Source organism: Tupaia chinensis, unplaced genomic scaffold (genome assembly GCF_000334495.1).
Source record: "Tupaia chinensis unplaced genomic scaffold, TupChi_1.0 Scaffold143615_1, whole genome shotgun sequence".
Taxonomy (NCBI): domain Eukaryota; kingdom Metazoa; phylum Chordata; class Mammalia; order Scandentia; family Tupaiidae; genus Tupaia; species Tupaia belangeri.
Genome location: NW_006203463.1, coordinates 663,761 through 675,495, shown reverse-complemented (window position 1 = coordinate 675,495; position 11,735 = coordinate 663,761). Strand labels below are relative to the sequence as shown.

General features: G+C 53.6%; 1 protein-coding gene and 1 pseudogene across 1 annotated transcript in view; one reads left to right on the top strand and one right to left on the bottom strand.

Annotated features, from left to right (window-relative positions):
* Window positions 1–11,735, bottom strand: part of SCFD2 (sec1 family domain containing 2) — a 457,870-nt gene that overhangs the window by 98,053 nt on the left and 348,082 nt on the right. The window lies entirely within an intron of this gene.
* The window catches only part of LOC102492952 (transcription initiation factor TFIID subunit 9-like), a 6,226-nt pseudogene continuing 3,070 nt past the window's right edge, over window positions 8,580–11,735 (top strand).

The following is an 11,735-nucleotide window of genomic DNA, read 5'->3' as shown; positions in this document are numbered from 1 at the left end:
GGCTGGCAGGTGGCATGGTGATTAAGGCACTGGACACCCACATGGCCCATTGTGGTGAAGATCCTGGACCTGGTGACTTGAGAATCAAGCGGAGTATGTGTGCATGTATACCCAACACATGGAGCAGCTCAAGAGAAGATCAAATCGGGATCAGCAGTTAGCGTAATGGCTATGTCACTGGACTCCCATGTAGTCAACCGTGGTTCGCATCCTTGGACCCGATGGCTTGAAAACTCACACCAGGTGTGTGCCCGAGATCCCAAGAGGAGAATGGATTGTGGTGTGGCCATCCCCCTCGAGGGGTGATTTCTTACTTTTCCCCTCTCTGTCTCTCTCTGATGAGCACATGTGCCCTATGGCAAAAACCTAAAAAAAAAAAAAATAAAAAAAAAAAAAAAAAAAAAAGACTCTAGAAAGGTTGACAGTCCCATGAGATAAACAGAGCACACAGGTTAGACAAGGCCAGCCTAACTGTGCCCGGGAACAAAGTTTACCTTCTCCTGCCCACAGGTACTAGCCATAGACTTTAAACTACTTCCACAATCGCTGTAACGACCAATCTTCAAATCCCCTCACCATCGGGAGCGGCCACTGCCCGGCCGCATGGCGGTGACCTGAGCGGCACGCGGCTGCCATGTGGGCTGTGGGAGCATGTCCCCTCCCCAGTGCAGTTCGTCATGGAGTGGGAGCAGGAAGTGTACAGCCTCTCAGTCTGTTAGTGATGGGGGCGCGTGCTGGGAACGGGGCTGCTAGGGAAAGGGCGATCCTTTCATCCCCTAAAACATGACTTACACGCTCCCTCACGTGACCTCACAACTCCCTGGGAGAGTCGCCAAGGAGAGCTGCTGATAAAGGACAGCTTGCACCATGAACTCTAGTAAGAGTCTCTCTCTCTTTTTTTTGGTAGAGCTTTTTGCCTTAGGGTACACGTGCTCGCTGGAGAAAGAAAGACAGAGACAGTGACAGGGAAAGTGAGATTCTCCTGCAGGGAGAAGGCCACGCCACAATCCCTCCTCCACCATTCTGCTCCTGGGATTTTGGACATGCACATACACGTGCCCAGCGTAAGTTTCAAGTCACTGGGTCTGGGACTCAAACCGCAGTCAGCCACGTGGGAGTTCAGCTACATATCTCTTGGTCCTAAAGTGATTTTTTTGGTAGCTATAGAATAACAGAAAAGTGTTTATAATTTTACAGTGTCCCACAGGACAATCGACTCACTCTCATGGTTAGGGTGAATACAAAAGCCAGTTGACAAAGTAACAACCAACAGATAAAAGCGCCTGCAGCTGCAGCTACGGCCTCATCAACCTCACTGAGCACAAGGAAGTGCCCGCGGCCTCTCAGGGCCCACTCGAGCCCCGGGGTAGGGGGATTGATAGTATGGTCCCCTGCTGGCAGGGGAACGCTCTAAAAGCCATTTGGCCATACAAATCCTGGCTCTGCCACTTACTAGCTGCATCACCATGGGCGAGCTGCCCCTCCTCCAAGTCCTTGTTCCCTTGTGGACGAGGGGACACGCGAGGCACCTGCAGCGTGGGGCTGTGCGAGGCTTCTGCAGCTCAGGGCAGGGTCTGGCGGAGTGTGGCCACCGAGCGTGAGCACTTTTAGCCATGCTCTGTGCTCTGTCACCATCCGACTGCTCTTTGGTGGCAAGAACTCAGGGCTGGTGTCACGCTCTGCCCCTTTGGGGGCATACACTCAGAACCTGAGCCAGACAATAATCGGTACAACCATCTGAAACTGCTGTTTGGGTAGGCAGAAAATGGCTGAAACCCAGCAATTTCATTAGAAGAAAGGAGCAAGCAGTGTAGCGAGTCGTACAGGGCAGGCCGGAGGAAGGCAGTAAAATAACCGTGGCTTACACAGCTGTGCTGGAGTCAAAGGGACACACCCATTACATCCAGGATCCAGTCGTGTCCCTTACGTGCAAACACCGGCACAAGGGCTGGTGGTGTGCAGATGTGCACATCTGCCCAAGGAGTGGGAAGAGGAGGGATTCTTGTGGATCATGAAAGGGACAGGGCAGGGGCCCGGTCCTCCCCGACGGCCGGCTCCTATCTGCAGGGCCGCCCGCTCCCCTTTCATCTACTGCTTTCCTGCCCTGCCCCTTTTGATCCACAAGAGAGAACCCTGTCCCTCCCCTCCTGCTCCTGACGTCAGCCCTCTCCCACGCCCTACCGCTCTGCAGACTTTCCTTGCTCCATCTGGCCACTCCGCGCCTCCCACCTCCGCGCTTCACCTTCCGCCCCCTCCCACAAAGGCCGCCTGTGTAGGAGGGTAGGAGGGCGGAGAATGGCCCAGCTGTCCACAGCGGGGGCGGGGGTCCCTGGAGGGCCCTTTCGGACTGTACGGGCAGGAGGACCTGGAGGTGGGTGTCCAGAACTGCTCTCTGCCCTGCGTTTCGGGGAAGAGGTCAGCCAGCCCCTTTCTCTCCGGCACTCCACTGTCTTCCATCAGTTTTGCCAAGTCCACTCACCAGAAAGGAGGAGGAGAAAAAAATATGAAAAACATGCATAGAAAGCTAGATGCTGCAACTCCACCTGGAAAATTGCCGTGACCGCCACTGCTCTGCCTGCTGATAACGACGTGGGTGGGGCTGTGCCGAGTCCTGGTCACGGCGCGCCTCACAAGGGCTCTATGAAGCAGGTGCTCTTGTCCTCCCACTTCCCAGAGTGGGGACCGAGGCACGGAGTGCTGACACCACTGGGGACAGGGCTACAAGTCCCCAGAGCCCCTGCTCTCAGCCTGGTCCTAAATATCCCTGATACCCGTCCCACGTCTCCACGCCTGGAGGTCTGCACAGAGGCCCCGGAGCAGGCCCGAGCTCGGTCGCCTGGCCAGGAGCTGAGGCAGGCTCCCAGGGTCTGCAGGACCGTGACGTGCTCCATGACGGTGTTTGGGGCTGCGAAGAGCCCGGCACTGTTGGAAGCAGGAAGCTGGGACACAGGAAGGCTGACGCTGGCTGTGGCACCGCCCTCGGACAGGAAGGTCACCGTAACCCGGTGTCCCACGGGGGCTCAGACACCTCCAGGGCCTGCACTGTGGGGACCTGAGGTCTGTCGGCCAAGGGCAGGCTGCCACGGTCCCAGCCCAGGGGCTCTGAGATGCCCCATGAGAGGCCTTGGAGTAACGTCCTCCCCAGCCGGAGCTCCCGGTCTGGAAGGAGCCCAAGACCACTCTGACGCGTGCGGACGGCCATGCCTGGAGCAGTGGGACACAGTCGCCTTCTCCGGAGACCAGCTGAGGGAGCGGGGAGAGTGACTTCATCATGGAGATGACACAGAGGTCAAGGGGCTGCACCCCAGAGGACTCTGGATCGCCAGCGACAGACCCCAACTTAAGGTCAGGAAAGCAGGAGCGTGTCAGGACGGGCTCAGGTAGCCACGCTGAGGCGCGGGCAGGCCCAGCTGGTCGGCAGAGGAGCTGGCCCTTCCTGTCTGTCCTTTCCCCGGAGACCCGCTGGTCTCCTGCGGCCCCGGCTTCCAGGCAGCACGGGACGGCTGCCGGCAGAGCTCGGCGTGCATCTCCCGCTTCTGGCCTAGGAGGAGGTGCTTCCTTTCACTTCGTGCATCAAGTCCTAGACGAGAAGTCCAAATGGCCGGGTTCTGCGGCTGGAGAGGCGGGCTGTGACAGCCTCACTAAGGCCCAGGGGGAAGAGCAGCTCCTGGGAAGGGTCCTCAGGAGGGCTGGCTGCAGGGACCTTCCAGGCCTGGCCCGGGTCTCTCCCAGGGAGATGCCACAGGGCGAGCAGTCAGGGACCGAGGGGAGGGACAGAGGCTGGACTTGCTAACACCGCAGCAGGACTCTACTGGAGGGCAGGATGGCACTTCTTCATACCACAGGCCTGCAGCGTTTGGGAACCCACGGGGCCTGGAAGACTGAAGTCACCTAGGGAGGAGGGCAAGGGCTCAAAGTCACCCATGATTCTAGAAACAACCCCAGGCTTCAAACGCACACGCTGCTGTTGCAGAAAAGTGCAGTTGCAAATGGATGATTAATTAGAAAGATGAAGTTGAGGCCAGAGGGTGCCGTGGTGGGTTACGGTGTTGGACTCTCATGTGGCCGACCGTGGTTTGAGTCCTGGACCAGGTGGCTTGCCTTCTCACTTTCCCTCGCTCTTTCTCTCCCTCTCTCTCTGGTAAGTGCATGTGCCCTATAACAAGTTAAATAATAATAAGTAAAACTAAATAAGAAGAATAATTCTTAAGAAAAAGAAAGGTAAAGCCTTCACCTGCGTGGTCAGAGCTTATCTGACAGCGGCCTGTGAAGCACACCTGTACCTGCCAGCTCTGGGGGGTGACTCCAGAGACATAAATAACCCTGGCACGACATACAGACATCAGACGCACATGAAAGCCACAACATCTGGACAACTGTCACCATCTGCCGCTCTGAGAGGAACATTTCAAGAACCAGCACGATAGGAGCAGTATGTGGTCTGAGCAGAAAAAGAAAAGTGTTGGCAGCTGCCGCCGGCTCCCAGCTGCCGAGAATAGCAGTGGTTCTTCCTGATGTGGCAGCGTTAGGGGCTCTCACAACCCCAGCGACCCCTGACAAAGGCTGAGGTCCGCAGACCCAGCGGCTCTGAAGGCCATCACTCACCAAGCGCGTTTACAAAGCTTTGTTCCCCTCTCTTCCACGGCCTCACAATGACAGGCGCACACCAGGTCCCCAACCAGAGAAAGAAACGGGAGGCGATTCTCAGAGCTCAGCAGAAGCATCGCCCCATGCCTGCCTTCGTTGGCTCAGTTCCCGTTCGACTGATCTCAAGACAAGACCAGCATGCAGTGCGGAGTGCTGGAGTGGGTGCCCAGATTAGATGAAACCAATACCTGGCAGAGGAGTGTGTCAGATCAGACCAGTGTCGTATTTTCACTCGTTCACTGCTAAGTGAAGCAAGCCAGACTATGAGAGAGAGGCATCGTATGTCCCCACTTGATACAAACTGAACGGCAGCACTCCATGGCAGAAACTGAGAAATGGCAAGGTATAAACGCATGGAGAGCAATGGTGATACTGCAGACAGCGTGGGGGGGGCGGTGGGAAATGGCAGGGGTTTAGAGGGAGGGAATCGGGAGGAGGAAGAGGGAAGCAAAACAGGACCCAAGATGGAAAGAAACCTGGAGATTATAAAGTGTACGGTGATGGCTTTGACTAAACCAATGCACAGTACATTCACGATGGGAAATTCGTTGGTATGCTATAACGATACACAGGGATGGAATACTAAATGAATGAATGAGTAACTGTAGAGGCCCAAGTCAACCACCTCGAGCAGGACTCGGCCAAGGCTGTTCACTGGCTGTCACTGCTGACTTTAAGAGCACTCCACTGAACTTGACATAGGGCCTCCTTGTGTAGGTGCACAGCACCGGGGTAATGACCCCAACTGTACCTCCTGACGCTCCTCAGAACACGTGTTTTTTTTGTACACAACAAATGAAGTTAGACACAAAAGGTTCATTTTCCCTTATTGCATCAAAATTGTTCCTTCAGACTAAGCCAGACTGTTTTTACTCCCCAAGGTGGAGAAGGAAAACAATGACATTTTAGTTCTGATTAGGAAGCGGACCCATGTGCACACATTTGGCCCAGGTCTCTCTTACAGTTACGAACACGTGTGGACATATTAACACCCGATGGGCTGTGAGGCCCCTTTGTTAATGCTAAGAGGCAGCTCTCCATGTGTGCTATTTCTGGTCAGGAAGGGACTTAGCTGGGCTTTTATCACAGCTCTGTCTCGGACCATGTGCTTTTTTTTCACTTACTGGTGGAGAAGGGGGGAGGGCTGGGCGGGCTGGACAAATCGTCTTCTGCGATTCCTTTGAACATGAATGTTCCACAACATGGTGATGCTTTTTTATGTGCTGAGGACTTCTTTTTTTTTTTTTGAGAGATTTTTGCTATAGTGCGTGTGTGCTCACCAGAAAGAGAGACAGAGAGATAGAAAGTGAGAAATCTCCCCCGGGTGTGTGTGTGTGTGTGTGTGTGTGGCCACGCCACAATCCCTTCTCCTCCATTTTTCTCTTGAGATCCTGGGCATGCATGCACATGCGCCCAGTGTGAGTTTCAGCCACTGGGTCCGGGACTCAAACCGCGGTGGATTACATGGGAGTCCAGCAACACAGCCATTACACTAACTGCTGGTCCCTAGGACTTTTCATTACTGGACTCTCATGGTCCTGCCCCCAACCCTAGCAACTGACTTTTGTCTGCTTACCACCTGACCCAACATCCCCGTGTCTACCTACAGCTTTCTCACTGGTACCGCAGGCATGGGGGCAAAGGGCACGCTTCTGGTGGTGGTGGGGATTCTGACTATCGGTCAGAGCTGTGGTGTCTGCATGTCTCTAGAGAACCTCTCTTGCTTCCCAGAGACACCTGCCATTCCATCCCCTGAGGCTCTCATCCCTCTTGGAAAGCTCGAGGGGTAAACACAGGTCAAGCACGGAGATCACTTGTCGAAAGTAGTCACCACAGGCTGGTGGCCGTATCTGAGCATGGGCCTGAACTCGCGATGTCTTAGGCATTCCTCAAAGTGCTGTGCACGCACATACACACGGAGCCTCACGAAAGGGATCCCTTCTGGGAAGTGGTCGTTCGTGGTTTTGGAGTTCTGTGAACGTCACAAACCTCGATGGCACAGCCTAGAAGACACCCGGGCTACGTGGCATGGCCCATTGTAGTCTCAGGACCGCCACTGCATACGCAGTGCACTGTTGCCTGGAGCGCTGCTACGCTGTGCATGACTAAAACCCGTCTAATAACCCTGGGAAAGAAGCGGCATTATTCCTACTTTATTGAGTAAGAAACCAAGACTTTGAGAGGTAAAGGAACTTGCATGAGGTCTCGCGGTGCGAAGGTGATCAAGTTGGCATTTGAAAGCAGGCAGCCTGACTCTTGAGTCCAGACTCTTAACCTCTGCTGTAATGCCTTTTGCAAGAGGGGACGGGGCAAAGCTCAGGACAGGGCGTCAGAGACCTCTGGCCTCATCCCAGTCTACGACGGACACGTGATGTGCAGCGGGGGCTCCACAGCTACTGGCAACAATTTCTTTGTACCTAATAAGGAAGTTGGGCTGGGTCAGTATTTTCCAAAACATGGAGTATGGACAACTCCCACCAGAATCACCTGGGTCCTATTTGGACTCTAGATCTATAACGTCGTCAGAATTCCTAGAGACTGGGAATCTACTTCTTGAACAAGAATCCTAGGTGATTGTTTTGTTGTTGTTGTTGTTGTTTTTAAGGTTTTTGGCATACGGCTTATTAACTTGCTTGCTGGAGAGAGTCAGAGAAAGGGAAAGTGAGAAATCACCCCCCTCCCGGGGGTGGCCATGTTGCAATCCCTTCTTCGGTCTGCACCCGGGATTTTAGGCATACATGCACATGCACCTGGCATGATTTTCAAGCCATCAGGTCTGGCCCTTGAGCCACGGTTGGCCATGTGGGAGTCCAGTGCCTTAACCACTACGCCACGTGCTCACCCTGATCTTTAAGCATATTGTAGTCGGAAGACCCTAAATATGTAATTCTTGAATTTCATCTAACTCTGTTATGGCCCATGGCTTCCTTTTGTTAGAAAGTTTTCAAGAAGGCATGCTTTTCCCAGTCGTCACCGGGCCCAGGGTTCACCCCCAAATATCCAGAACATCGTTGTTAGACCAGCTTTCCATGACATGAGATCTTGCTTCATAATGACACAGGCAAATTTTTCATTGTCTAAAATGTTTAAACCATACCCAACAAATTCCTCCCATGGAAAAGGAATGCAAAAACAAGATGTGACCTTAACTAAAATAATTTCCTTAAGGTTATTTCACAAGTATACGTGAATAAACATATGGGACTAGTTACCGAGGAGGGTCAGTGGATCGGAGGGCATTAGCAGCACGTATGAGAGAGGGAGGGACGAGGGAGACACGGTCCAGACTGAAGCCACGCACAAGCGTGAATCTCGCACGCAGAAGAAAACAGGCCACAGGAACCGTACGTGAAGCCATGAGAGCAAAGGCGTCTCATTTTCGTGGAGAACAAGTAGGTCTTCTTACCTCTGGCTGCGGTCTTGACTTTTCCTCCTAATTTATGTTCTTATTTTCTTCTGAAAATGCCCCTCCAACCTCTTTGTCCACATTCTTTCCTCCAGTTTACCTATCAGTCTTTTCTCCTTGTCTCTTCCTGGTAGAACTGAGGTGAGAGTGACAAGATCGCCTGTACTCCATCCAGACAATGCAGCACGTGAGCGTGCCAGGTCTCCTCAGCCAGGCCTCAGCCCCGGCTGCCGAGACGGCCGACATCGGCGTCAGTAATGCAGCCGCCGGGCCCGGGGCTGCCTGCTGATGCAGTTCCACAGGGCTGTGCGCCTTCTTATCCCACGCACCCCACTCCTCTCTCTCTCTCTCTCTCTTTCTCTCTCTCTCTCTCTCACACACACATACACACACATTAGCAAAAGCCACTTGTAACAAAAGTTCAGATCAACTCTGCAAAGCACAGCAGTTGCAGGAAAACCAAGATACCACGGCCTAAGAGGTGGTCCCTGCCTCTAAGGACCTCAGTGCCTCGGGGAGAGTAGAGATGCTCCAGGAAGCAGAAGGTGGAGCCGTGGTCATGGTGAGTGGTCTGATGACAAAAGGTCTTGGGGGGAGTGGGACCTGAGTGGGTCTTGGGAGGTGCTGTGGGCTGGGTGAGCGTCCAGAAACCCACCCCCCGGGCCGGGGGCTGCCTGCTGATGCAGTTCCACAGGGCTGTGCGCCTTCTCCACGCACCCCACTCCTCTCTCTCTCTCTCTCTCTTTCTCTCTCTCTCTCTCTCACACACACATACACACACATTAGCAAAAGCCACTTGTAACAAAAGTTCAGATCAACTCTGCAAAGCACAGCAGTTGCAGGAAAACCAAGATACCACGGCCTAAGAGGTGGTCCCTGCCTCTAAGGACCTCAGTGCCTCGGGGAGAGTAGAGATGCTCCAGGAAGCAGAAGGTGGAGCCGTGGTCATGGTGAGTGGTCTGATGACAAAAGGTCTTGGGGGGAGTGGGACCTGAGTGGGTCTTGGGAGGTGCTGTGGGCTGGGTGAGCGTCATGGGCAGAGGGAGGGGCTTCGTCCCCATCCTCCCTCTTCGATAACAGCACCTGACTTTCCTTAAACTTGCTCAGCTCCGGTGGCCCAGGCGCGACAGCACTCGGCCTTGCGAACTAGAGTGCCCTGCCCGTCTGGTCGCCCTGAGGGTTCAGGTGGCCACATGACCCGGGCTGCTCCAAGGAGACTTACTGGAACTGTGGGTAAAGAGAACATCCCCTCTCTTGGGGCTACTGGTGGCCCTTCTGCTACTCCTGGACAGGGTGTCCCGAGAGTGAAGCCAACACAGAGGAAAGCAGAGCCGAGGTGGAGACAGACGTTTGCGGACCACTGAGGAGGCCACATTTCTCCCTGGACCTTTCACTTACCCTGAGCCCTGGATTCTGTTCCAGTTTGTGAAGCCAGCTGCGGCAGATGGGCTGTCATGTGTAACTTGGAGGCGGAAATGGCGTAAGGGAGCACCTGGAATAACGGGAGACGGCCTCCCTGCTGATGTCAGTAGGCGCTCAGCGGGAAGGGTGAAAGGGGCCAGTCGTGGCAGAGAGTGGGGGGCAGGCAAGAACCTAAACCTTGTATCTCACAGGCAGGAGAGCCACTGACAACTTCTGAGTAAGAAAACACTGGTGGCACCGACTCATGGAGTGGTGGGTAAGGCAGCTGGAGCTCATATGGCTGACCACAGGGTTCAAGTCCTGGACCTGGCAGCTTGAAAAACATGCAGACCACATATGTGCATGCCTATAACCCCAAGAGAACAGATGAGAAGGGATCATGGTGTGGCCGTCCCCCCCCGGGGGGGGGTGCTTTTTCACTTTCTCTCCTCTCTCTCTTTCGCATTCTCTGTCTCTCTCCAACATGTGCCCTAGAGCAAAGAGAGAGAGAGGGGAAAAACAGAAAATACTGACGAACGAGGTGTGTCAGTGAGGTCTCCTGAATGAGATGGGAGCCAGAGAAGACGGACTCCCGGGTTTCTTCCAACCTTGAGATCCCGTGTAGGTGGGAGTGGGTGACGATCCACAGCATGGCTTGGACGGGGTGAGACGAGAATCGGGGACATGTGTGGGAGTTATTGACAGGCTGGAGGTGAGGCTGCAGAGACGTTGGCAGTGGAGAAGAGAGGTTTACAAGGACATTGTCAAGAAGTGGCAGCACGGTGGCAAGTGGCTATGAGAGGCTCGGGGAAGATGAGGCAGAGGTGATAGCAAGTCTCTGCCTCTGCACGAGAGGATGATGGTGCCCCGATGGAGATTAGAGGGCGGCTGGCTTTAAAGGGGATAGTCAATTCTCCATTGATGGCTTGTGAAGGGGCGAGGCTGGAGCTCAGAGTGGCCACGGTGGTCCCTTGCTCTCTCGGGGTATGGGCTGGGCAGAGTAAGCTCCAAGCTCCCTGCCCCTTCAGTGCCCCAGCTCTGGGAGGGAGGTCAGGGCTGTCGGTGCAGATCTGCAGCAAGCACAGACCGGGGCTCCGTGGCCTCAGAAGGCACGGCACACGCTCCAGCTCAAAGCAGGACTCCCCTCCCTGGGGATTCTGGTAGCTGGCCTCTCAGCTGAATGTGGGCTACTTCCGCTACCAATAACTGTTGACAAGTAGCTTTGACATAAAAGGGTATTTTTTATTGAGCTAAGATGGTTTTCCCTGTACATTCGATCCATAGGTTGTAGTATTTTCTCAGAAGGTGGCACAGCCTCAAATTCATACAAAAGAGACTTACTTATATAGGAGCCCAACTGGGCTGGGTGTAGGGTCCCAGGGGGGATCTGTAGCTGATCTCACACCAATTTTTTAATTTTTTTAATTTGAGTTTAGTTTAGTTTTGCCATAGGACACATGTGCTTGCCAGAGACAGACACAGAGTCAAAGAAAATGAGAATCACCCCTCACCCCCAGGAGAGATGGCCATGCCACAGTCCTTTCTCTTCTAGTGTCTTGGGATTTGGGGCATGAACAAACGCACATGCGCCTGGCATAATTTTTCAAGCCGCCAGGTCTGAGATTCAAACCGTGGAATTGGCCATGTGGGATCTGGATCCTTAACCACCATACCACCTTTTAGTTTTGAAGTAACATGCTTCAGTGGTAGTCGTGTCAATGCTATGCCGAGAACAGTTCAGGGGAATGTCTGCAGGCCCCTCACTCCTCCTGTAAGCAGTGGAAGGGCGCCTGCCACACCCCAGCCTGGCTCTCCCAGAGGACGGAATCTGGCTGAATCTTGTCCTCTGGGAGATGAAATGAAGTCTAACCCCTTTTCCCCAGGAGAGCTTGATCAATCTTTTACTATCATGGCCCTTATGAATCTTTCTTTTTCAGATTAACTATATCTGTGGATACAGAGCTGAAGTTGTTAACTTGGATCAGATCCCAAAAGGAGAAAGAACAGAAAGAAGGGCCACAGCCTGACATTCATACAAGAGGCCTGTTTATACACAGACTCACTGGTTTCCTTTCTCCTCTCCTGGCACAACGTACACACATGCTGGCTTTGTTTAAACAAGAGCTTCCTAAACAAACACAAAAGTTTCCAACTTGAAGTTTCCAGAAGTACTCCATTACTACTAATGCATTTTAATTACCCTCCATTAAAAAGCACAAATGGGGACCAGCAGTTAGCATAATGGCTATGTCGCTGGACTCCCACGTAGTCAACCGTGGTT